This window comes from Takifugu rubripes, chromosome 13 (assembly GCF_901000725.2).
Source record: "Takifugu rubripes chromosome 13, fTakRub1.2, whole genome shotgun sequence".
Taxonomy (NCBI): domain Eukaryota; kingdom Metazoa; phylum Chordata; class Actinopteri; order Tetraodontiformes; family Tetraodontidae; genus Takifugu; species Takifugu rubripes.
In genome coordinates this window covers 13495954-13519244 of record NC_042297.1, presented here as the reverse complement: position 1 = coordinate 13519244, position 23291 = coordinate 13495954, and the positions used below count along the sequence as shown (strand labels likewise).

The 23291-nt window shown below is 44.8% G+C and overlaps 1 long non-coding RNA gene across 1 annotated transcript; it reads right to left on the bottom strand.

Moving 5' to 3' along the window:
* Positions 1-23261, bottom strand: LOC105417267 (uncharacterized). The gene is made up of 3 exons (XR_965019.2): positions 22426-23261; positions 3642-3807; positions 1-284 (listed from the first exon to the last, which is right to left on the bottom strand). It is a non-coding gene; the product is annotated as an uncharacterized lncRNA (long non-coding RNA).
* Positions 23262-23291: the final 30 nt, after the last annotated feature.

The following is a 23291-nucleotide window of genomic DNA, read 5'->3' as shown; positions in this document are numbered from 1 at the left end:
GCACTTGTTTAATTTTTATTGAAAATAACTCAGGAATGAATGAATGACAGAACTCATTCCTGACTGACTGCCTTGGAGGTGTCACCCCATTTTTAACAACAATATGCAATTTCACTCCGCATTGTCGTTTCTGAAATGTGTGAATCCTCCAAAAGTCTGTCATTTGTTCCCTGTCTCACCAACCCTCCGACCTGACCAGGTAAACATGTTGGCCGACCGTGCAGAACCGCCTGAAAAGCCTCCGGTGCCATAAGGAGCACGACCCGCATCAGCCTTCAGTAGTTCTGTTGAAAAAAAACTTGGTTTATAAGGAGATTAGGACATAAAACGGCTTCCTGGAGATATCCAGCGCCGTGGATGTCACAACAAATACTGTTTTTATTCTCGTGCGGCATGAGCGCGCTCTCTTTAATCCTGTACGGGTCTGTCATGCTAAACCCTCCTGTGCCAAGGTGCAAAGCAAGGATTCATGGCTCCGGTTTTTTTTTTCCTGTCCCACGGACTAAAGGGTGTTCAGCCTCAGATCTGTTTTAGACTAAATTCTCCTAATGAGAAGTGGAACGGCCGGCCTGGACCACAGCAGGGGGCCTTTTGTTCCTGATTTGATAGTTTTTCCTCCAGTGTGTCTTCAGCCTGAGATGACCTGCAGCAAACGAGCTCGTTCCGTCCTGCAGTTCAGGAGCTGAGATAGTATTAAATATTAAAAACCATTTAATTTGCTTTTTTGGGGGGGTAAATTAATTTTGTTTGCATCGAAGCGGAGGACAGAGGAACGTCCTCAGGCTCCCAGCACGTCATTTACACGGGGATATTTTGCGACAGCCGAATCCGCCAGCGTCAAAAGCAGCTTAAATTTAGCACATCTTAACAACCCTTCATGCACACTGAGCTGCGTGATAAATCGCAGGAATCGTTGGTTATTGATATGTGGCATTCAAGTTTAAAGTTCTCCGGTGGTTTAGGCCTCAGAAAAAGGTATATCTGTGGTTATGACGGTCCGTGTACGCCGTACAAATACAGCCCCTTCATTCCTTCATTAATACTTGTTATCTCCTCCAGACTCTAGCACATTACAACTGTTTTATCACAAGAGATAATGTCACTAATCAGAAGGAAAATCAGCTAAAATCTCTCTTTATTTTCCACTCATCCGGTGTCAGACTCAATATGACCTGTATGTTCTCCAGATGGATATCAGATCTGATGATGCCTGAGCATTTATCACCTTTTAATTCGGTCTCACTTCAACACATTTAATATGCAAAGTGCTTTAAAATGTGCTTTTTGACCTTTATTCTGCAGGGGACAACAGCTCTGCTCTGGGTTGGCACTGCACATGATTGCAGCCTACAACCCAAATAAATAGTTTTTAATTCATAGATAAAGGAAACGGGTTAGAGCCGGCCTGTTAAACAGATGTCTTTGTCTCCTTTGGTGCTTGTTTGTTCTGCTTGATTGGACGTGGCGGCCCCGAGGATCCCTTCTTAGGCTCCTTCTCTCTTCTAACCTGCGGGCACGTCACTCTTTGGCTTAGCATCTTCTGCGGTTGCCTGTGATGAAACTGAACTGTCACTAAGCAGATTAATTTGTCTCCCAAAAACACGTTGCGGGACAACTCCTATCGACTGTTGCCGGTTTTGTGTGAAGGTTCTGCATCTGGGAGAGTGACGCAAGGCTGTTTGGAATAGCTGAGCTCCGTAATCTGACAAGATTAGTTTCAGAAAAAGTAAAAGAGAATTTGTTTTTACCGACAGGTTAAAATTCCTCTGCTTACTGGGCAACACCGTTTGTACCCAAATGTGCGACTTGAATTTCCAAAATTGAGGGATTCGAATTTTGGCTGACCTGATAAAACATCCCTGTAATCTTCCGGGCAGTGTGCAGGAGCTTCACACGTCCAACACAAAGGACGCGTTTGGGGCTTTTATCTCCTCACTGTCTCCTGTTTTTTTCATGAAATCTTTTGTCCGATATTTGCCCTGGAACATCAGATGACATGTTCCCCGCTGCATACACGCACTTCTGACCCACAGATCTCACTCTGCTGCTTGGTTTTTGCCATCTGTCGGACCGTCTATCGGCCAATGATGTGTGAAACTTCACGAGGCAGAGCTGCGTGAAATATTCTCCCACTGATAGCCCACTAACTGTGTTCAGAGACCCACCTTCTGGGAGGAAAGTATGTCCCAAGACTTATGTGAATATTGGCGTATTACTCTCCTACCTAAATGATACTTTTCATTCTGTTATACCTACATAGATTATTTGATTTACCGTCTTAAATCTTCAGTGAGCTGTCTTAAAAAAATACTATTTGAGGTAATTACAGATTTAATATAATGTGGTTTTTATAATGATATGAATTATAAGAAAGAAATGTTGGGAGCTTTTCAATGATTCTGTGCCATTTTTAAGGAAAATACAAGAAAATTAAACACTCCCCTGATGGAGTTCTGTGATGTAACTATGTCCCAAACCTAAAAACCCACTGGCGTGTGTGTGGACATGGCAACATGGCCGTTTTAAGACAGGCAGCACACCTGGCACCCTAAATGTCAACGTGTGTTTCACCAATCGATGCGTGGGTGGACGTTAAAGGGGCAAAACGGTGGAAAAGATGAGAAAGAAACCTGATGAACCTGAAGAATGTTGGAGCAGCATTTGCAACAATGAGAGGATGAATGGGTTTGGGGTTTTTTAAGGACAAACACAGACGATGACGATGCTCGATGCTTCTAACAGTCCAATAAAGAGTCTGAAATTACTTCAACACGTCTCAGGACACACAGGTATAAATTTCTATTTACATTTTTTTTTTTCTATTCAGTGTGCATCTATATCACAACATTTTCCAGAAGTCCACAACATACAATAAACTCAAGGTATCACCTTTGGTTATGTAATTATCAAGGCTAGGTTTAAAAAAATATATAACACACGTCCATGTTACTTTTGCATACAGTTAAAGTCAAAGTGAAAACATATCGACAAAGCAGCTGGTCAGCGCTAAATTTGCATCTGAGACAAAAAACCTAAGATATTTCATCTTTAGACGGATGATTGTGGGTCGGCGGAGGCCCGGCGAGATTCACCTGCTCTTATCCACTGATAGAAAATGAGAGCGGCTGATATTTATGAGGTTTATGTGCCTGACATCTTCGTTTTAGTGTAAGTGGAGCTTAATGACGGAGATTTTGAATCTATATGTTGATGTGTTGCATTGAGCCAGTCTTGTTTCTCTCCCAACTCTCGATGAGTGAAGATTTTCATGTCGTGTGACACGCTGTGACCTCACCGGCGTCGGAGCCACCCGCTCAGGCCGGCCTCGGTTTGGTTGACAGTATGAAACAGGATAAAAATAGATTAAGTCGCGCTGCTGACTGCAGATTAGCAGAGAGCAAACTCACCATTTAGGAACACCTACGAGGCCGACCCGACTAAATATGATGTCGACGTTACAACCGGACATTATCTCTATCATAGTAAAATATTCACGTCTGTTCCTTACAAGACACTTTTTTCACATAAACATCTTTGAGCTTTTTTTTTTTTTTTTTTTTTTTCCTTTTTAAGTCTCGTAGTTTTATCACTTACATCTGTATATGTAATAATTAAGGCATTCATTTTGGGCCGTGACTTACTCATTTTACAGTCTTAATCCCGTCAGGAGTTAACGTACTGACGCCAGGCAGGAGCTCCCATCCCTGCTCAGCTGTTGCTGTTGCTCAGGCTTCGCTCGCTGTGTTTTTCTGTTGCTCTCTGCAGTTTTTCCAGAGTGGGGGGGGGGCGATCCCTCTCCTGGCAGCGCTGCAACGCAGAGACAAGGGAATTAATGCAACAAATTGCCCTCTGACACGAAGCAATGAACCCAGACGCAGAGCTAAAAAAAGAAGCGTAGTAACATTGTCATTAATATTTAAGCAGCGTTGCATTTCTACACGCGTCTGGTTTAAATCTGAAAGAGGGGAAAGTGGCTCATACATGTGGATGGCGCCAGTTCTACATCAATCTTGATCCAAAAGTGGAAGACAAGAAGCGTATTTGTGAGAAACCCTCGCAGCATTGCTTTGTTTATTTTCAAAGGGGACTTATGTGCACAGGTTAAATAAATACTAGCAAAAAAAACGTCCAAAACGATTCATCATCATGCATTATTGGAAAGCAAACATGTTCTCAGAGAAACAGTGACACCGCAGATAAATCAAAAAAGGTTGACGAGTGCTGTAAGTGGCTTTCAGCCATGCCCCCCCCATCTCTGGAGCGGTGTCCGCGCCGCTGCCTTCATTCCCTCTCTGTGATGTGTTTATGTTATTCTGCCTCCCCCCTGTAGGGCAAAACATTTGGTAGAGTAACTGCTCGGTGTCCTGGCTGTTTATGCTTATTAAGATGCAGACTATTAGAGACGAGCGTTCTCTTTTAACGGAGCAGCTGTTGTATAATTCTCCACCTCGATAATTTCAGGATTTCCACGGTCTCTCTGGAGTTGCAGACCTTCTGTATGTAATAATAGCTGCAGCGGGCACAGTGCAATTACCACAAGCATTCTGAGTGTTCCTCTCTAATTCTCTGATTAAGTCCCTCCAGCTAAACCCCCGCCTGTTTGCATTTTGGACTTTGTTCAGTGTGCAAGACATCAACACACCCAGGTAGTTTGTCCTCTATTTACATTGAATACGCTATTTATCAGTAATCCAGGGAAGACGCAGAGAAAATCCAATATTAAAGCGGGTGGAAGCGCTGAGGGAAGGTTGGAAGGTGCAGCAGAGGATGTGTGACGTTAGAGGATAGTTCAGGGACTGTCAGCTCGCACTTATTTACCTCTGAGGTTAAAATGTCACTCTGAGGGAACCAAACGAGGCTAGCTGTGCACGCCGGAGCGCTCTGTGATCGCGCTCGGTCCTGCTTTCTCAGGTGTTTGAATAAAAACAGCTCCTGTGTGTTTGTGTGCAGCGGAAAGTCGGCAGCCTGCAGCTGGAGGGGAGCGGGGGCCTCGCTGGGACGCAGCAGGCCGAGCCAAGTATGGTGTGAGGGCCCTCGACCTGGGCTCTAGTCTTTAGCATTGGGGGACACTGCCCTTTCCTTTGGTATTCTCTTGCCCCGCTCGCTGGTGCCGTCTGAAGGACAGAAGAATCGGCAGAAGTCCGGAACGCTGGCCGACCCAACAGCAGGTTTGTTTTTAGTCCTGCCGGCAGAACTTCATTTATTCCACATCCTGTCACTTTAAAGCACTACTTTCCCCCAAACTAATCCAAGAGCAGCGCATTAAACCTGTTCGACAAAAACACCTGCTCACCAAGCCCGGGGGCTGTTTTTCCTCCATCGCCCCTGATTTAAAATCATTACAGTTTTGTAAGGAAGCAGCCAGTTGAGACCGGAAAAGAACAGGTTTTATACAATACCTGACACGTATATTATCTCCCAGTGAGCGTACGTTGATTCATGATTTCAGACTTGTCATTCTTGGGCGGGTGTTTTGCATCAGAGGCTGGTTTTGGCTAGCTGCATGTTTCAGAAGAGGATCTTCCAGGATCCTCTAAACCCATGAGTGTGTTCACGGGTTGAGCCACCACCCTGCTGGTTAGCGATAGCATTGAATTTAGCGGAGCCCGCCTTTTTCTGTGGATGTGTCTTGCATCTGTGCAGTGGAAAACTTTAGTTTATCCACATATATTCACCCTTGGAACGCATATTAGGTTCTCCTATATCGATATTTCCAGGTGATAGTTCCTCCTTTCCTTCTGAAAACACAAAGTGTGAGCTGCTGCAGGTGTGATAAGTGATGAATTGCCATCACAACCAACACAGACGCTATAAATATCCACATCTGTGTATTGAAAAAGAGACAGATGCTTTGATGTTTTTATGTCTCCACTCAGAGAGGTGACCCTCGGTAACGGATGAAGCCGACACCTCAGACTGGCATTTGATTTACAGGAGCGTGTTTCCAGTTTATCTACAGGTGTATATATATATATATATATATACACCTCCTGGCACAGCGATTATGAGATTTATGCAGCACAACTCACACTGCACCTCTGGCTCCGGTGGTGAACCAGCACAAAGTTTTGTCCACCCGGACCCTGCAGGAATGTGCTGACGCGGATGAGTTTCCCACATGGAGCAGTAATATCAGAAGTTCAGGTGAGGATATGACTGTAAATACTATTACTGCTGAGTCACGTTGGTAAATGAGACATAACGGCCTCCTGTTATTTGTCACCGTTGGCTGAACATCAACCTTGCAGCTTCTGCGGCACCTTAAGGACAAATGTGTCATCAGTGAGTGATGTCTCAACACCTTTCCCCTCACGACCACCCCTTTTCCTCCCCAAACGTTTCTGCTGTGCAGTTTATAATGTGCAATTAATGCGTGTCATCTCCAAACGCAGGCCTGTGATCCATGTGTGCTCAGTCATTTGTTTTTACTTAAACTGTGCGGTTCTGACAGTCCGCACTTAAGCTCTTCCTCCCTGGAGAATATCCTCTCTGACAACGGAGCATTTGCTAATGCTCTCGTCTAAATCTTCCTCTGATCTGGGACACAGGAACGCTGAATTACAGGCAGATCACCTGTTATAGAGCGGCCGGCGCCTCCTCCGCCTTGGGTTTACCATCGAAACTGCTGCAGAACGACACGTTGCAATCAACCAAGCACAGAGATGTACATTTGAATCATACAGAGCTAATATATTATATTTTGTGTACGTAATATTCCTCCTAACCCTCCCACATTTGACACCGTATTTGGTGGATACAGATGCTGCTCTAACTGCACAGAAGCTTTACATTTACACAGTTTTCCCCTCTAAACATGGACAAATAAGTTAATTTGTGTGTTGCATTAATGCCACTTGACGCAACATCTCGAGGGAAGTTTCCACAAATGAACCTAATCGCACAGCTAACGCGACGTCACGTCAGCTCGAGGCTACGTCGACGCCGCCGCTGAATCCGTGTGGACGTTTGTGCCCCAAACCTGCGTAGAGATAAAAATTGTATAAAATTCTCCCGCAGGGGCCGACTTTAGGATAGTGCACATGTAGCATGGTGCTGGGCTTCCTGCTTGCTGACACTAATCCAAAGGCAGCGGGGGATTTTCTGCCTCTTGCTGCGTCTTGCCTCACACCCCTGCAGGGCTCTCAGATCCACACACTTGCTTTCCTCGTCTCGCACATACAAACATACACAGATGAACACACCATGGACTATAAATATACAGGCCAGGATTGGGGGTATGTGCAGCAGTGTTCACCGGGGGGTTTCAGCCCCACCACTGTGCTCTATGTCAGCACTTTTCCGTTGGGGGGGGGTGTTTCTGTTTGTGGGGTGCTGTTCGTCTGGGCAGGATTCTCAGCGAAGGCAAGCTGTAAGCTAGTTCTCAGGTGTGTTTTTTGTTTGTGTCGGAGGGGGAGGTGCTGCGGTTTGGATCCTCGGTTCCACGATGGTCCGCCTCATAAGACCATCGCTCATGCGGGCCGTGAACCGGCGCAGCCATAAAGTTGTGAGTCCAACAGTAGTTTGCTGTTGAGCAAGTCCAACATGTACGCCTCATCTCTTATATAACTGAGGAGCATGACACAAGTAACGGGAAGCGGAATCACAGCTTCAATGTCAGCAGCGACAAGATCTATAGGTTTAATAATCCTCTTTGTGATGAGGATGAAAGCAGACAGCCGCTCTCAGGGAACATCGCAGCCCCAGAACAGCCTGGCAGGGTGAAGAATTCAGAAGATTCTCTGAAGCCTTAAACACGCGGCTCGATCTGCATCTGGTGCTGCTTTTTGTGGGATTAACACCCAGCACGTAAAGAGCAGCTGTACACATCTCGACCAATTAGACCAATGTTTGCTAACAAGTCCTTGATTTTTAAGGCAAATTTTAAAGATTTGCTTGTGAAAATGAATATTAACTCCAGACTAAATGTAGTCACGGTCGCCAGCCCCAAACTGACAAATGTCAGCGCGCTAACATGGCCGACATTGTTACTGACTAAGAAGCTGCACGCCGCGATGCCACCGCGGGCATGTTAGCGTGTTTTGTCCCCTGCGACTGTGGCCTCAGTCTCAATGGTTTTATGAGTCAGTTTTTGTTTTGTTAGACGTCTCCCCACAGTCCTGATGGCTGTTACGCAACACCCTTTTAGAATGATTTCATATATTAGAACGTTATGGATTTGAATTGATGGGATTTATCTTTCATTTTCTGTTTCGCTCCGGTGTCCAGCCATTGTGTTATTTCAACGTGTCGCCGTGGAAATTTCAGCCGACGCACGTTTTGCGCAACTTCGTAATTTGTGCGAACAAAAAGTACAGTGGGAGCACAATGGAAAGGGTCATTATCTGCTCATCCCCCTCAGTCACAATGTACCACCTCCGACCAGCCTCCTCACCGCTCGCTGCTGCAGGCATTTCTCACATGTTCTCTTCAACAGCGACTTAATGAAACGCCCACAGCCGCTCCAACAACACATCCAGATGCCTGCCGTTCGCGCCGCCGAGCACCAAAACCTACGTGTGGCTCGGAATCCGTCCCCTCAAAGTAGAGACTAAATAAAAAACAATTTTATTTAGAGCAAATAATCCTCTGGGATTGAGTTTGGCCTATTCGGCTGATTAGAGGATATTACAATAATTTCCCTGCAACAACTGTGAGGCCACTTCTGGAGAGTGTGAACATTCAAACATTAATAGTAAACAGGCCACGAGGCAGTTTTCTAGTGTGATGGGGTCGATCCGGCCGTCCTCCAGATGTTCATCGTTGTCATGAACCACAACCTCCTCACAATGTTCCTAAACGAAACCTCCGTTTTAAATCTTCTTCCTGGCAGAAAAGGCTGTTTTTGAAGCCAAGCAGCAGCCGCTGGTGCATCAGACGACCTGGGGGAAACCGTGTCAGACGGCCCGCTCGTCACCTGCTCCATCCCAGTCGTGCGTGATCACATCGCAGCTCAATTAAACAAATAAACACTTCAGCCGTGGAGGGCAGGGAAGCAGCGCACACGCTCGGATCTCAGCACACGCTCGCCGCCCTCAAACCCTTATCGGATCCGTCTGCTGGTCTGACAGGAACTAAGTGTTATAGTGGCCTCTTGGTACTTAATGAACTTATTCTTATTCACTTGTTGTAGTTGAGCAGTGGCGGGCAATTATGTCGCGCTAAAGAGACCCACCGGAGTACAACCTCCAACCATCCTTTCCAGCGACGCCGTGGCCGCGTTTTCCCCGTCGCTGCGCTCATGCTAATTCTTGTCAGACAACTAAATTAATTCATCGTTCTGCCTTCAGAGATCCTCATTTTTTTCCTCCCTCGAGGAAATCTTGATGAGCTGTGCAGCCGTTATTCTTTAGCGGTCCCTCGCAGCGGCCTTAGTTATCTGTCAGTGGAAACTATTTCAAAAATCAAGCTGGAAATAGAGTTTAGGCGCAGGTTCTGACATCTGCGAAGGAAACATGACAACCAACATCTGTTTTGAGACGGACTCAAAGCTGTAGCAGGGCTTTCCCTCAAGTCCTGGCGCCTTCCCAGATGGCTCCTTTCCTACGTCTGCTCTCCAACTGGCTCCCCTTGTGAAAGTAATTTCTCCTTTCCTAAATGCTAAACTGTGGTCATGCGTCTTGATGAAGATGAAGGGGAATGTTTCCTGCTATCACTCATGCCAGTCTGAGGAGATGTATTTCTGGCCATCACGTGGGACCGCGTGTGCGCAGCTACAACTGGTTGCATTGTCTGCACAAACACCCGGCGTAAACGTGATGTGACCCCCCCGCTCACCTGTTTGGTTCGGATGCATTTGGCAGGGTAGAAGGGTGAGTATTAAAGTGTTAAGAGGGAGCCGAGCGCACGGCCACGGTTGCACGTCGAAGCTAAAATTAGCTTCAGTCATATCAGTAACCGCAGGGAGGAGGATTTTATTCATCCCTCCCCTCACCTTCAGAGGCAAAGGGTGACTGTTCCACAGATATTACAGCTCCAGCGAGAGCAGAGCCACAAATGATCTCATCTGACGACTACAAGAAACCAACAAAGAAACCTGTGGCCAAAATCTGAAGGCAAACATCAACATATCACCAGAAATAACCACAGCTGCTGCCAACTACAGCTGCTGCGGTGGCCTTTAGAGCTCCTCTTGGGGATGCATAACGAGCACTTTAAAAAAACTTTTACCATTAAATGCATCAATCTGTTGCAGATTAAGCAGTTATTTTTAACAGCGTTGCGGCTCCGCGGAGACTCCAGGGGGGTTATTTTGGCCGGCGGACTGAAAGATGGCGTCCAGGATCCACCGCAGCTATGTCCCCTACACACCGCCTGATCACATGCGGATTCTCGTGCATGTGCATTGATGTGTATGAGCGATGCATCAAGGTGCTGGTTTGTAGGATGTTTCCAGGGAACAGGTCATGCTCATTGGAAAACTTTCCTCTTTAGTTCTTTATGAATCAGACGACAGGATCAGATTTTGGTAATTGCAGGTTTTTTTCCCCTCGGTTGTGTGAGCGGAGGATAATCAATCACCATGCTGCTCCCATCACATCCCCAGTGTCAGATCTGCACATTTTCACACAGCTTTCCTGCTTTAGATCCAGCCTGGGTTGATGAGATTCCGTGCACAGGAACGTGCGTTTTATGGAAGTGCACGTTTTTTCTCTCATGAAGATCCCGCTCATCAAAGTCTACAGTCTCTTTGCCCCACTCTCAACTGGCTCTTCTTTCAAATATTAAATTTGATTTGCAGATGTGTTTTCTGTAATTACACCCGTCCTCTCCCCTTGCCTTTGACTAAATATGTTATCGTGAATGATATTATAGAAACGGGTCGGAATGTTTAGGATGTAGCACAACGATGAAGCTTTCAACAAGACTGAAATCATTTTTAATTATAGAGTGTAGTCTTGAGGCTTGCGTAAATAGGCTTTTTGGGCTGAAAAACAGCCTCCGCGCAAGCTGCGAGTTCTTAATTTATCTCTGTAAATAGTAAACAGAAGATTGTGATGATTTTCCTTTTGCTGTGAAAACAGTGCAGGCAGCTGATTGAACCGTTCAGATTTCATTAACGGGAGGTGAAAGAGGCAGCAGGACGGGGCTGTTTTTGCAAACTGATAAGGATGGTGGACAAAAATGGCCCATATTAATTAATTAGACACTCAAGGTTAATTGCGACAGTATGAAATTGCTTGATTATCAGCCTGATTATGGGCCACTTTCCCAGATGGTCAAAACAGGTTTTCATTAGAAATTTGTCATAGTTTGTTATTTTGCTCTTTTTATTTATCTCTAGGGGTAAATGATTAGTAAGTAAAGATAAACCACTCTGGTAAGCTTCAATGGCTTTAAAAACCCAACATAAATGACTGAACTTTAATGGTTTAAATCCTCGACCGGGCTGTTTACATGGACCTGTCAGCGGGGGCTAATGCTAACAGTGCTCATGGGTGCCAGTGTCACTGGAGGTCATCCTGGTAGCTTGAGTCAAAGGCACTGGGGCTTTTTTGGAGGACGTTTGAACCAGTAAAGAACTTGAATTTCCATATGCAATGGTTTGCATTCTTGTAGAAGGGTGCTTATTGCTCTTTGCCTGCAAAATGTGCATAAATCTTTCAAATCTGTGTCTCAAGTGCCTCCGGAGGCAAATCCTTTTAACTGAGATTGCTTCTGTTTGTAGGTTTGCTTCTCTCGCTCTTCACACCCGGCCGAGGATCCGCGAAGGGCCCGAGCAGAGGGGACATGAGGTGCATTTAAACAGACACGGTGTAATATCCACAGCATAATGCATAATTCAGTCCTGCTTCCCAGCTGTTCCACTCAAAAATAAAGGGCGACGGCCCAGGCCCCGTACGGTGAGGCATATCAGGAGGGGCCTTTTATACTGCCCGAATTTCTCTCTAAAATATGCAGCAGTTGGAGCATCACAAGAAAGTTTCCTTTTTTTCTGAAGCTGGGCTGTTTGGCAGAGGTCTCCTTGGAAAAACTTAGCACTGCAATACACACATTTTCCAAAGCGCGGGTGAGACATGGAAAAATAAAGAAATGGACTGCAGGAACTGCCAACGTTCACACACACACAGGCACACACGTGGAACTTTACACGTAGGAGCACATTACTCCACACAAGGTCAAACACCATTATTTTCCACAGACGAACAACCTCTATCAGAGCTTCCACTCTTTCTTGTCATGGCAAAGATTACATTTACTCCAAACACAGGCTTTGCATCCTCCAACCCATCCGCTGGGAGTGTGTGTCCAGCATAATGCAGGGGCCTGCGCTCAAGGAGCCATGTTACGTGGGGCCGGTTGATCAAGTGTGACATATGCAGAGGGAGAAGGGCGGTTTGACAACCACACAACAGCCCCAAACGAGAGAAGCGCTCACCTGACAATAATGCTGCCATCTCTTCAAAGTCTGGTGTGAGGACAAGTGTCTGAATTCAGGGCAAGAGCACAAACAGGAAGTGATGAGATGAATGCCCTTCTGCTGCCCTGTAAACCCCTCTGACAAAACCAGTTTCCTCTCATTCCTGTCTGTGCTCGCATCAAACCTTTCAGAATGAACCTGTTTCACTATAAATTTGCCAACAGGTGGAATTGATGCGACTCCCGTCCCTGTGTAACTGTCTTGTTGTCAGGGGTTACCAAATATAGTCAATAGTTTGTAGAATTTGTTTATTTTCCAAACACTGACTTGGGTTAACTTCCTGTTTCACACTGCAATCCCCTCGCATGTTTAATTAGAGTCAAAGATATTTGTCTCACATTTATCCTTGATTGCATTCGTGGAAGTTTCCAATGTTGACATCATGACATGGAAGCAATGTTGGGTCTTATTGGATCCTACTTATGTTCCTGCAGGAAATGCTGCACCTATTTTTAACCACAAACATTGAGGTTTGTTTTTTTTTCAGCTGTGACACATGGGAAGGCTCCAATTAGCTCACAGGAAACTCAGTCAGGCAAACAGTGAGATAACTAATAACGCGTCTCTGCCTACATGCTGACACACTGCACCGGAGGGAAACATCCGATCAGGATCTCTGGAAAGATTCGAGTTTGGGAGGAGAAATTTCAGATTGCGTCGCTTTAGCAACGCTTCTCCAAGGACCGGCCAGAATATGGGCTTGGATAAGATCATCCTTCATGTGTCCCATTTTCAATTCAATTGTTTGAAAAGAAATGATGGATTTTCATTTTTTTTTTTTTTAATTGTTTTTAGACATGGAATCCCTCAACTGCACAAATGTCCTCCAGGTTGTCCTGAGAGGATGGCATCGTTCTCCACCGAAGCAGGGCTCCTCCTTTGGTCTGCCTGTCTTCAATCTTGATAAGCTGGATATTCAAGGGCGGGTTCTGAATGCTCGGGTTGCCAGATTATTCTCCTCTTAATGTGGTAATGCTTTGGCTGTGCTCTGTAGCGAAGAATATCCTTCCAGGGTTTTTCTTCACGTTTGAAGTTTCTACTGGGTTAATCTCTCATCTCTCCCGCCTCGGGACCTTGTGCCAACGCACAGACTCTGCCAGGAGCTTCTCGCCCTCAAACTTTGCTCTGGCGCCCTTCCTGCCTTGAAAACTCAGACTCTGCCTGCACACACCTCCCCTGGATTCAGCTGCCAAATGTCGTTTTTGTGGATATTTGAGGTAAGATAGGACTGAAGCGTCCAGCGATGGTGAACAGTTAAATGTGCATCGCACGGCTGGTGTTACACAGGTTCTTGCTCAGGATTTTAGATTGTTCACCTGACCTAAATTCATCCACATTGGGATATTAAGTATTTATTGCTATTGTTCCCCTGGTACCAAATGCAATCACCCCTCCAAATACCAGTAAAGCTTTGGGATTTCAAGGAGTTTTCCACAGTTCCGTCCCATTTTATAGCATCAAATAACTCATAAAAACAATCATAGCCTTCTCATGTACGTCACTCGGGTCAGGATGTGGCTACAAGGGCACGAAAACCAGGAAAAATGTGTCGGACGAGCAAAAGGTCCACGTGTTTATCAGTTTCATTCTTCCCCTGATGCTTAAATTTGACACACTGCATATTTTCTGCAGACCAGTGTGTGTAAGAGATTCATGACCCATGCAGGGAGATACTGTGGCTGCAGGAAAAATCAACAATCCAGCCATTTGTTAACAGTAAAACTTCAGGAATTTTCCATCAGTTTAAATATGCCAGCTGCAGAACCTCTAATGAAGAGGCAGAAAACCATGACTGTATAAAAGCAGCAGTTGGCTGGAGGAAGAAAGGATTTACTGTCAGTGGCCAGAGAAGTAAAACACACACACTCACAAAAAAAACCCTAAAAAGGGACATTGTGGTTTCTGCATAGTCCGACAGACGTCAGTGAAAGGCAGCTCCTTGGAAAATTCAACTGCATAGTCCCTTAACCATAAAGCTCTTTTTCAACCTTGGAGGTATCTTTGGTCACTATTTTCACCTTTTATGTTCTTTTAAACAATGTGAGGAAGCATTTTTTCCTCAGCTCATCCTCTGATTTATGAAAGAATATCCACAAAATGGGACAGAGTCCTGGATTTTTATGAGTTAAGCCACTTAAATGAGCCGTTTATCCCCAGTGCTTCAGACATCAACAAGTTTTGGTCATTTTAAATCATTAAAACTGACTAACGGAGCTGAAAATGGTGCTTGACCGACCCACAAAACGGCACCGCTGCTCAAACTGGTCATGAATGCGGGTGAATATATGGAGGATTTCACAAGATATTAAATATTCCACAAATATTCGCCAAAATGGCCAAATCATCTGAAAGCATCATAAATATTTGAAAACCACTCAGCTTCCATAAATGAAATGAAAAGGGAAACGGAAACACTGGGACTGTGTGTGTGCCAAAGAGAGCAAGTTCTATGAGTTACAGTTCTGTAGCTGAAACCTGATCAGATGAAACCGTTACCATAACGACAGGGATGCGTGTTGACCTTCAAATTTTATCTGCTGATCATTATTATCCTAATTAGCTTTTAATAAGCAACAAATGTGCTAATGAGGGCGTTTATATTTTAACTTTCTTGCATGTAATATAGCAATAATGTAACTATGCAACAGCAGTTCTGAGATTTATTGTTGAAGTTTTGGCTACTAATATTCCAAAAATGAATACTGGAAAATACCGGACATTGTTAAATTGCTCTGTGGCGTTTCGTGTTTTCGTGGTTGATCATCGCTGCAAACATGAGTCCAGTCCACCCACACGTCCTCATGCAGCTGCTGAATCTATATTCTACATGTCAACCATCCGTTCACGGGCTGTAACTGAACCAACAACCTTCTGGCTTCAACAGAATAAGACCAAGTCTTGGCTTCCCAGCCTGATCAGTGGGGTTGATGATTCTCACATCCATTTTCCTCCAGTCTCGTGCTGACTGCTGAGAGAACGACTTAAAGGAAGAACGAGCAGCGATTGTGGTGATGCTTTCTTTGCTGCGTCCACAGGTGAACCAAAATAATGAGATCTGCTGCCACTGCAGGGCCATCTAATGCACATCATCATTACTAAACAAACATCGCTGCTCAGTTATCGGTGAATACCGTAAAAGGCAGAGAGGGAAACGTTGCTGTTAGCAGCAATCTGCGCTCATCAGTCTCTCTTCCGACTTCATGCTTCATTAATCCGTCATCTCCGTGAGCGTACATGCGTGTCAATTGGCATTACGTCATCGTAGTACCGAGTAACTCATGCACATTTATGAATCAAACTATTTGCATGAATGGAGATGAGATGTATGTGGGGATGTCGGGCGGTGCGGCCTGTGAACCCGGCTCATCCTCGTGTGCCGATCGGCCGCATACCCGCACACAATCCTGCCGAGCGCAATGCACCCCCCAGGCCCTTTGGAGCGAGCGTCAGTCACTCCACATAAACGCATCCAGTCCCTCAAAAGCAGGGGAGCAGGGAGCGGGAGACGAGGTCTTTCCAGATCTGTGGCAGCCATTTTCAAACGCGTCCGGGCTCTGCCCGGGCAGGGCAACAGCTGAGGAGGCTTTAATGTCGGAGCGCCGAGCCGGAGTTTACATAACAGTGATCGATGCGGGAGGCGACGCCCCCCTGATCCCGGCTCGTGTGGGATTTACCGTCATCTCGGCGGGCCTGCTCTGCACTGACCAGGGGGTTAAACTTGAGGTTGCCCGACTCTAATAGATGTTGACTATACGCCTGCCGCTTATATAACCAGATATCGCCTATCAGCATTTCAAATTAGCTGTTGTCAGTGGGAGAAATTCTGTATCCAATCGTCAGGGGCACATTGGTCTGGGCTGGTGGGGTCTCTGCAGCGATGTTGGCAGGTTGCTTTGCAGACAGAGGCCCAAATTCTTTGAGGTCACTTAACTACGTACGTGGCCAGATGGGTAAAGTGGAGACACTGTGTCTCGGTACCATGTTCACGTTCAGTCTGACCCATCCAGAAACTCTGCTGTCCCTTTGGGACCTGTGTGCAATCTTCTTCTAATTGCTGTTCCGTTGTCCTTTGAAAATATTTAATCTATTTTTGATTCTTTCTTATATTTATTTTCCCTTTAGATCTGAACTTTGTTCAGACCAGAACAACACCGAAATGTCATTATAGTCCTCAAATATGCAGGGGAAACCTTAGCATTTAGGACTGATGTTGAATGTAAAATATTTTCACTTTTGGAGATGAGTGTTGAGAAAGTACTCCCTCTGACCCGGATTCCAAATCAGATCACATCCAAATGTGGACTTGATCGAATTAGAAAATCCATGTTTTCGCAACGCCCTCCAGTCTCGTAATCGTTTCAAAAAAGGCATCCCAGACTTTTTCCTCCTGTGTTGCTAATGCTAAAGCTGTGTGATGTATCTGGTGGCCTGATATAGCAGGGCTGCATTAATAATGTAATGTGGCTTATCTTTAATTAGAGCCCCTGTTATTCAGGTCAGTCTGTTCTGTAATAGAGCATTCCATGTTTGCTATAAACCTGCTCCATTTGTTTCTGTCCTGACTTTGTTCAGCCTCGTCATTGTCCCGCCGTGCACGGGTCCTTGGTGCAAGGAGAATGAGGGTCTGTATGACTTCTAATCTGGTTATGAATGGCTGGAGGTATTTTTAGTTGCAGCAGCGTGCCGTCTGCATCTAATGGCAAATCTGACTGATCCAAACACGCACAGTAATAACAAATAAATGAAGTGAATCATGGACGGGGAGTGAGATGCAGCTGACCTTTAAAGACTGTGAAATCAATAAGAAGTTAAGACTATTTCCACATTTAACGGCATAAAGAAGGTTTCGGAGTGAGGAGTTGTTTCAGCTCAGCACTGTGGTTGACACAACACAGTGAAGGTAACTAGTAACACTCTCCTTTTTCATTTTTCTGATGTTGAAAACAGATTTATGTGTCTCCAGGGCGGTATGGAAGTTGGACAAACACGCCAATCTGCTGATTCCAGCTCTGGCTGACTTCACCAGTTCCCTCCCATTCTCTTCTAGATTCCTCTCAGAGTCAATATTTGGAATATCAGGTGATGCTCTAAGACCAGAAAATGTAATTCAAACCTGCTGCTATTGCATCATTAATCAAATGTCAGCGTGAACAAAGAGTGCTCACCTGATACAATGATATCAGGTGCTGAAATGATGCTGCAGAGGCAGCCGACGTGCACCTACGTGGACGCCCCGAGGGCTCTTCTCTTGTTTATTGCGACATATTTCATTTTAGGCATATTTTTTGTTGGTATAGTAACTTTCTCGTAACCTCTTCTACATGATTTAGATCTGTGTTGTGATCAATCCCAATCAAGGAAGTAATGATTTCAATGTTTCAGTTCCTTTCCCTTTTTGATCAATCCTGTTTGCTTTCCATACATTTGAATATTCATGGCAGCTAACATAGACTGTGTGTGTGTGTGTGTGTGTGTGTGTGTGTGTGTGTGTGATGATGATTCCCACAGTGCGATCATTATCTGCCACTCTACACATTTTCAGGGCTAGAGAGATGCCTGCACTCAGCTTTCTGCTCATCTATGCAACATATATATTTTTATATTTTTGGATGTTTTTTGTTGTTTTTTTCTCATGTTGCTGCTTCACTTGCCCCCCCCCCCCCCCTAAAAAATATGCACTCTGGAAAATGAGGTGCGTGGTGGGGGCTCAACTTAATGTGACAAATCTTTAAAATGCTTACCTTTCCCAACCTCTAATCCTCCGTTGGCCCAGATTGTCTGCAGGCCTGATCACCGTTTTTACACTGCAGGTGAACTGACGGGATGATTGATGACTGCACGTTGACAATATCGACGCTGTAGTGTACACCGTTGTGTTCTAATGCCTCCTTTAATATCTCAATCACGTATCAAAGCTATAGTATTTTCTGGAGACAGAGAAACACAGCTTAGAGTCAGATCTGCCATGAGCTCCGCGACAGCTGAACAAACCAATAAAGGCTGGTGATCGCACGAGATTAATGCGGCCAATTAAATCAGGCGGTGGATGGAGCACACGGTCAGGTTGTTAGTCGTCGATGGACAGATTGTAAAGCTACTGTGAGCTGCCTTAAACTTACACTGAAGCTCGTAAGGACGCTTTATGAAGCGCTAACTGTGCCCCGCTCTCTGGATTGGGAGCGTTCTGGAAAGTAGGAGGTGACAAACAGCCGGTCTGCAGTGACATTTATGTGCTGCGGTGACCCGGCTGATGAGAGTCGTCCACCTGATTGTTTGATAGATGGTGCGTCTGGTTTACAGTCAAGAAGAACTTGGATTTAAAGGTATGAACATAATACTAGCGCTACACCGAGGTTAAAATCCTAAATATATGGTGACTCTCATGAATAACCACTACCTGCATTACCTCCACATACTTTGCTACACCTGTGTTTGAGCGCCTGCCAGCAGAATAAAGTTATTTATGTTATCCTCTTGTAGTACTACAGCATGTTTATGGTGTTTCCAGCAGACCACAGGCTAGCTTTCTCTGCTATAGTTTTGATTGTTTTGTATCCCTGAGGAACATCTGCTGTGTGTTCAGAGCTGTGCAGCGCTTAGCTAGTGACTGTAGTTGGTTTAACCCATCATGTCACTAGCTTCTGATCAAAAATTAGAAAGTTATCTGATGATAATTTGAACCATAGTCGGTCAATCATCCTAATACCTTGAGCTGAACTTGATGTTTTACTCAGACCAGCAACACTGAATGCCAGCAAAGGTCAGCTGTTTTCCTCCGCTGATTGTAAATGCTGAGTTAATGGCAGCATCTGACAGGGAAATGATAGTGTTTTATCAGGCCTGTGTGGTTTATTTTTAGCATTCCTGCGGGATGAATGCCCAATACAACAGGTTTGTTTTTTTTTGTAAAATTGCTGATTATAATGAGACTTAACTATGTTTGTGTTATTTTTTAAAATGGTATACTTAGATTAATGACTTTACAATCATGTTCCCAGACAATCAGGTGTAGATTTAGATGTTTTGTTCTCTGTAATTTAGATTGATTCATATTTCCCACAAACTGGTTATTTTCATAATACTGTAATGGGCTGCAATTTTCAACCTATTAGGGATTTAATTTGGAATGTTGTGATTGTTTGACAATATCTGAGCAGCTGATGAAGCCATTAGTCTGCACACAACACTGGTTGAATGCAGCAGCGCTCAGGGTGACTGTGTCTGTGTTTTGCATCGCCTGTCAAGCAATTACACGGCTGCTAAGTTTGTTTTTTCCCCACACCTGTTGCCATTTTGTAGTTAGCAATGTTCAACTGTGATCTTCTACCTATTATATAGTCACTTGTTTTTTGAGAGGTTCAAGACAACATTTCAGCCTTCAGAACTGTCTCTGATGAAGTTTGTGCCGTGTCATTGCTGCTTTTTATCTTTACTCAGTAGCTGAAAGTCACGCAGGTCAAGCTGGAAGAGGAAATGCCAGAGTTTCCGGAATATTTCCTGTCTCTGTCGACGTGAGCACGGGGAAAGGCTCCAGGGCCGTGTGACCCTGAGCAGGTACATGCGGATAAATAAAGATGGATGAATGTCTTGGATGCAGGTGGGGGCCATTTTCTGGGCAGCCAAGTGCACCATTTTTCATCAAGGTCAGCGGTGACTTTGACCTTTTGCTGTCAGCACCGCTTGGCTTCCGTTATTCACCGCAGTTCATGTCAGTGCACACGAGGTAGGTGTGAGGCCCACACGATAATCACCTGCTCGCTGCTCTGTTGCTGCTGAATAACGGTTAAAAATGATCAGATTAACTCAGAAGCATTCCATCCAAAGACATTATCCTTCTCTGGAGCATTCCGTATTTATGAGCTGAGACTTTTGCCAACTCAAGCGGAACCCGCATTTAACGCAATTAAAAAGGGCTGATTAATTGATATCATGCCCCTCTTTGTTAAACGATGGGGTGATATTTCAAGACCTTTTGCTTGGTTTGAGGCCTTTTCGTATCACAGTGGCCTTTTCTGTCTAACAGAAATAATAAAGTCATCACAAGCATGTCGACAAAACCTATATTACATGAAATTGCGCAACGTGCCAGTCAGCCCGAGTCGGCTGCATCTACGCCCCTTTCCCTTGACAGCATGTGTGGATGCACTTTTTTTTAGCTGCTGGTTTGTAATCTTAGCTCTAACTCCACGTGAAACTCATGTCTGAGCGCCCCAGGTGACTCTCCATGGCAGCATATGGGTGTTTTGACGACTAGCACGTATGCAGATCCCCAAGTTTTAATGATCCAGACTCACGTTAAAACGATCCTGACAGATTCAGGGGCCAGTGATGCCTTGTGCCATCCATTAAAGTAAGGTATATCCCGTTTACTCCACCCACACCCTCACTTCTCACAAACCAAGTTATCAGAGAGCGTGAACACCAATGCTGACAGTCCGCGCGACCAGACAGACGTGGAGAACGCTTAGATCCGAATCTCCGCAGAGCTTTCGTTTAGCTTCAGTCCTTTGGAGTTTTTGAATTAAGGTGAGCTCCCACAGAGACTTGGGTTGATATTTAAAACGCTTTAACAAGCAACGCCAGCAGCAAGGCTTGTATCAATCAACTGAAGCGCTGCTCTTGATTCAATATTGAGCTAGATGGACCACCTTTCCCACCTCAGCCCTGCCTGTGGATCCTGATAGGCATGAAATACAAAAACAGCGACCATAAATATCACCTTGTCACATGGCCTGGCCATATGGTCTAAATCTGCACTACAAAGACTTGCTGCGCACGTGACAATGGGACTTTATGAGCAGTCAGAACCATTCAGCTCTGTGCTGAGGCTCAGGATGATACAGGCTGTTTTCTCAGCAGCTCCAGGCCTAAAAATATGCCTGACCCACACACTTTGCTTAAATAATGTTTTGGATTGCGCCTCTTGCCATAAGCTACATTATGTAAGTGTGAAGAGTGAGGTATCAAAAGGAGCTGGCTCTGTGCCGTGGCAGTGCAGTGTGTGTGTGTGTGTGTGTGTGTGTGTGTGTATGTGTGTGTTTCTGTGGGTGCAGGTGCTGAAAATATCTTGTGTGAATAGTTCTTCTGATCATATAAACACACAGTGCAGAAAATGATTCTATGCTGAAACCGAGCCGAAACTGAGAGGAACGCACAGATGGGCCAAGCGACAGAGTGTGTGAACGTCGACTGTGAATGCAAATGTATGCTGAATTCAAAGGTTTGCATTATTTCTACAGAACACCCCAAACACTGCCAAGTGAAATTTGTAAATGTCATCTTTGAATAATAAAGAAATTATGATCTATTTGAAAATCTTGACCCTGTGTTTATTGATGCGATTCATTTATTTAAATGCTGAATATTTTGTCTGCAAAAGACTTCCCAACTCTTACTGCTCACATTTATGTCTTCTTTTTTTAAAAACAGGGAATACAAACGGGTTGTATCTCAAATCTCTGCCTTATTGGACAAGGTCAACACAGTTGATTCGTTGAATTCTTGTTTTTATTCTGTCAAAGCGACTGAAGCGTGTGCAAGCTGCTGCTCTGTCCTTCAGACGAGGCGCAGAGCGGGACTGCTGAAGCGTCATTTGCATATTTCAGATCACAATTCATGCAATTAGCTGACGCTTGTTGTCAGATTATGTAGGAAAGCTTTGTTTGATGCAATGCACATTTCCTAGAGCAAAAAATGTCATGATTGACCTTGTTAGCACTGAAACGATGACGTGTCAGAATGAGCGTCACATGCGGCTCCAGCGTCCGCCAGCGGTATTTTACGCGCGATTACGCACGCCTCGCAGCGCATTAGAGGTTGGTGTAAAGGACAACAAAATCTAGAAAACAAAATGGAAATGGTCAAAATAATATATTGGGTCTCAAAACATGACAGCATGTTTGTGGTTCTTATTTTTGGACATTCTACACTTGTTTGTGTGTGTGTTTTCTGGTGTGCGTCGTGGTGCTGGAAGCAGCGGTGAATCGTGAAGAGTTGGCTGTACATACCTTGGAAGACTTCCACGTTCCGCAGAGTTTTGAGTTCGGAGATCGTAGTCCTTTTGAAAAATATATTTAGATTTTGTGCACGAGGTCCATCGGGCAGGAGAGGAAGCTGTGCGCAGACCTCCAGAGCAGAGTGTTCTTCTATAGCTTTCCATCTGCGCCCGTGTAAAGGGATGTTGTCCTTTTGAGGTGATTTGAAAGAAACTGGGGAGACTTTAGTCGCCTGTCTGTGTCCATACAAAACCTGGCGGGTGAAGTCAGATCTCCAGCCAAGTTTAGGATTCCTGTGCTTAACTCTTGGCTCAACAACACAGAGACATTTTGGCCTAAAACGATGTGAATGTCATAGAAACAATTCTAGCCCTGGTTTATTTGATGACTGATAAATGCTATGTGTTCATGGTTTCTTGTACTATTTATTGGAGTATACAAAAAAAGCTCATTCTTTCTTTTAATATAAAGTCCAATTAATCTGTTGGCAACGTAGTTTGTCACAATGGGTTTGTTTTCTTTCGGGAAGCTACTCTGACATTCTCGTTAACGTCGCCATTTGCATGGCCTACAGTTTCCGTCTCTGAAACAAACAAACAAACAAACAAACGAACAAAAAAACCCAAAACTAAACAGCCAAACCCAGCGTGAGTTCTACATTTAGTGCAAACAAAAGTTTTAACTTTATTGCATAACAGCAAAACGACCATCCATAAACCTTATTGACAGATGTAACTCATAAAGTGCGAATGCATAGTCTGATTTAGAATTTAGTGTCAGATTTGGAAGCCCGCACAGGTTAGAAGAATTAATCCACCATCAGCCAAATGTTAATCATACTTGGGGGAGGGGGGGGGGGGGGGGGGGGGGGGGGGGGG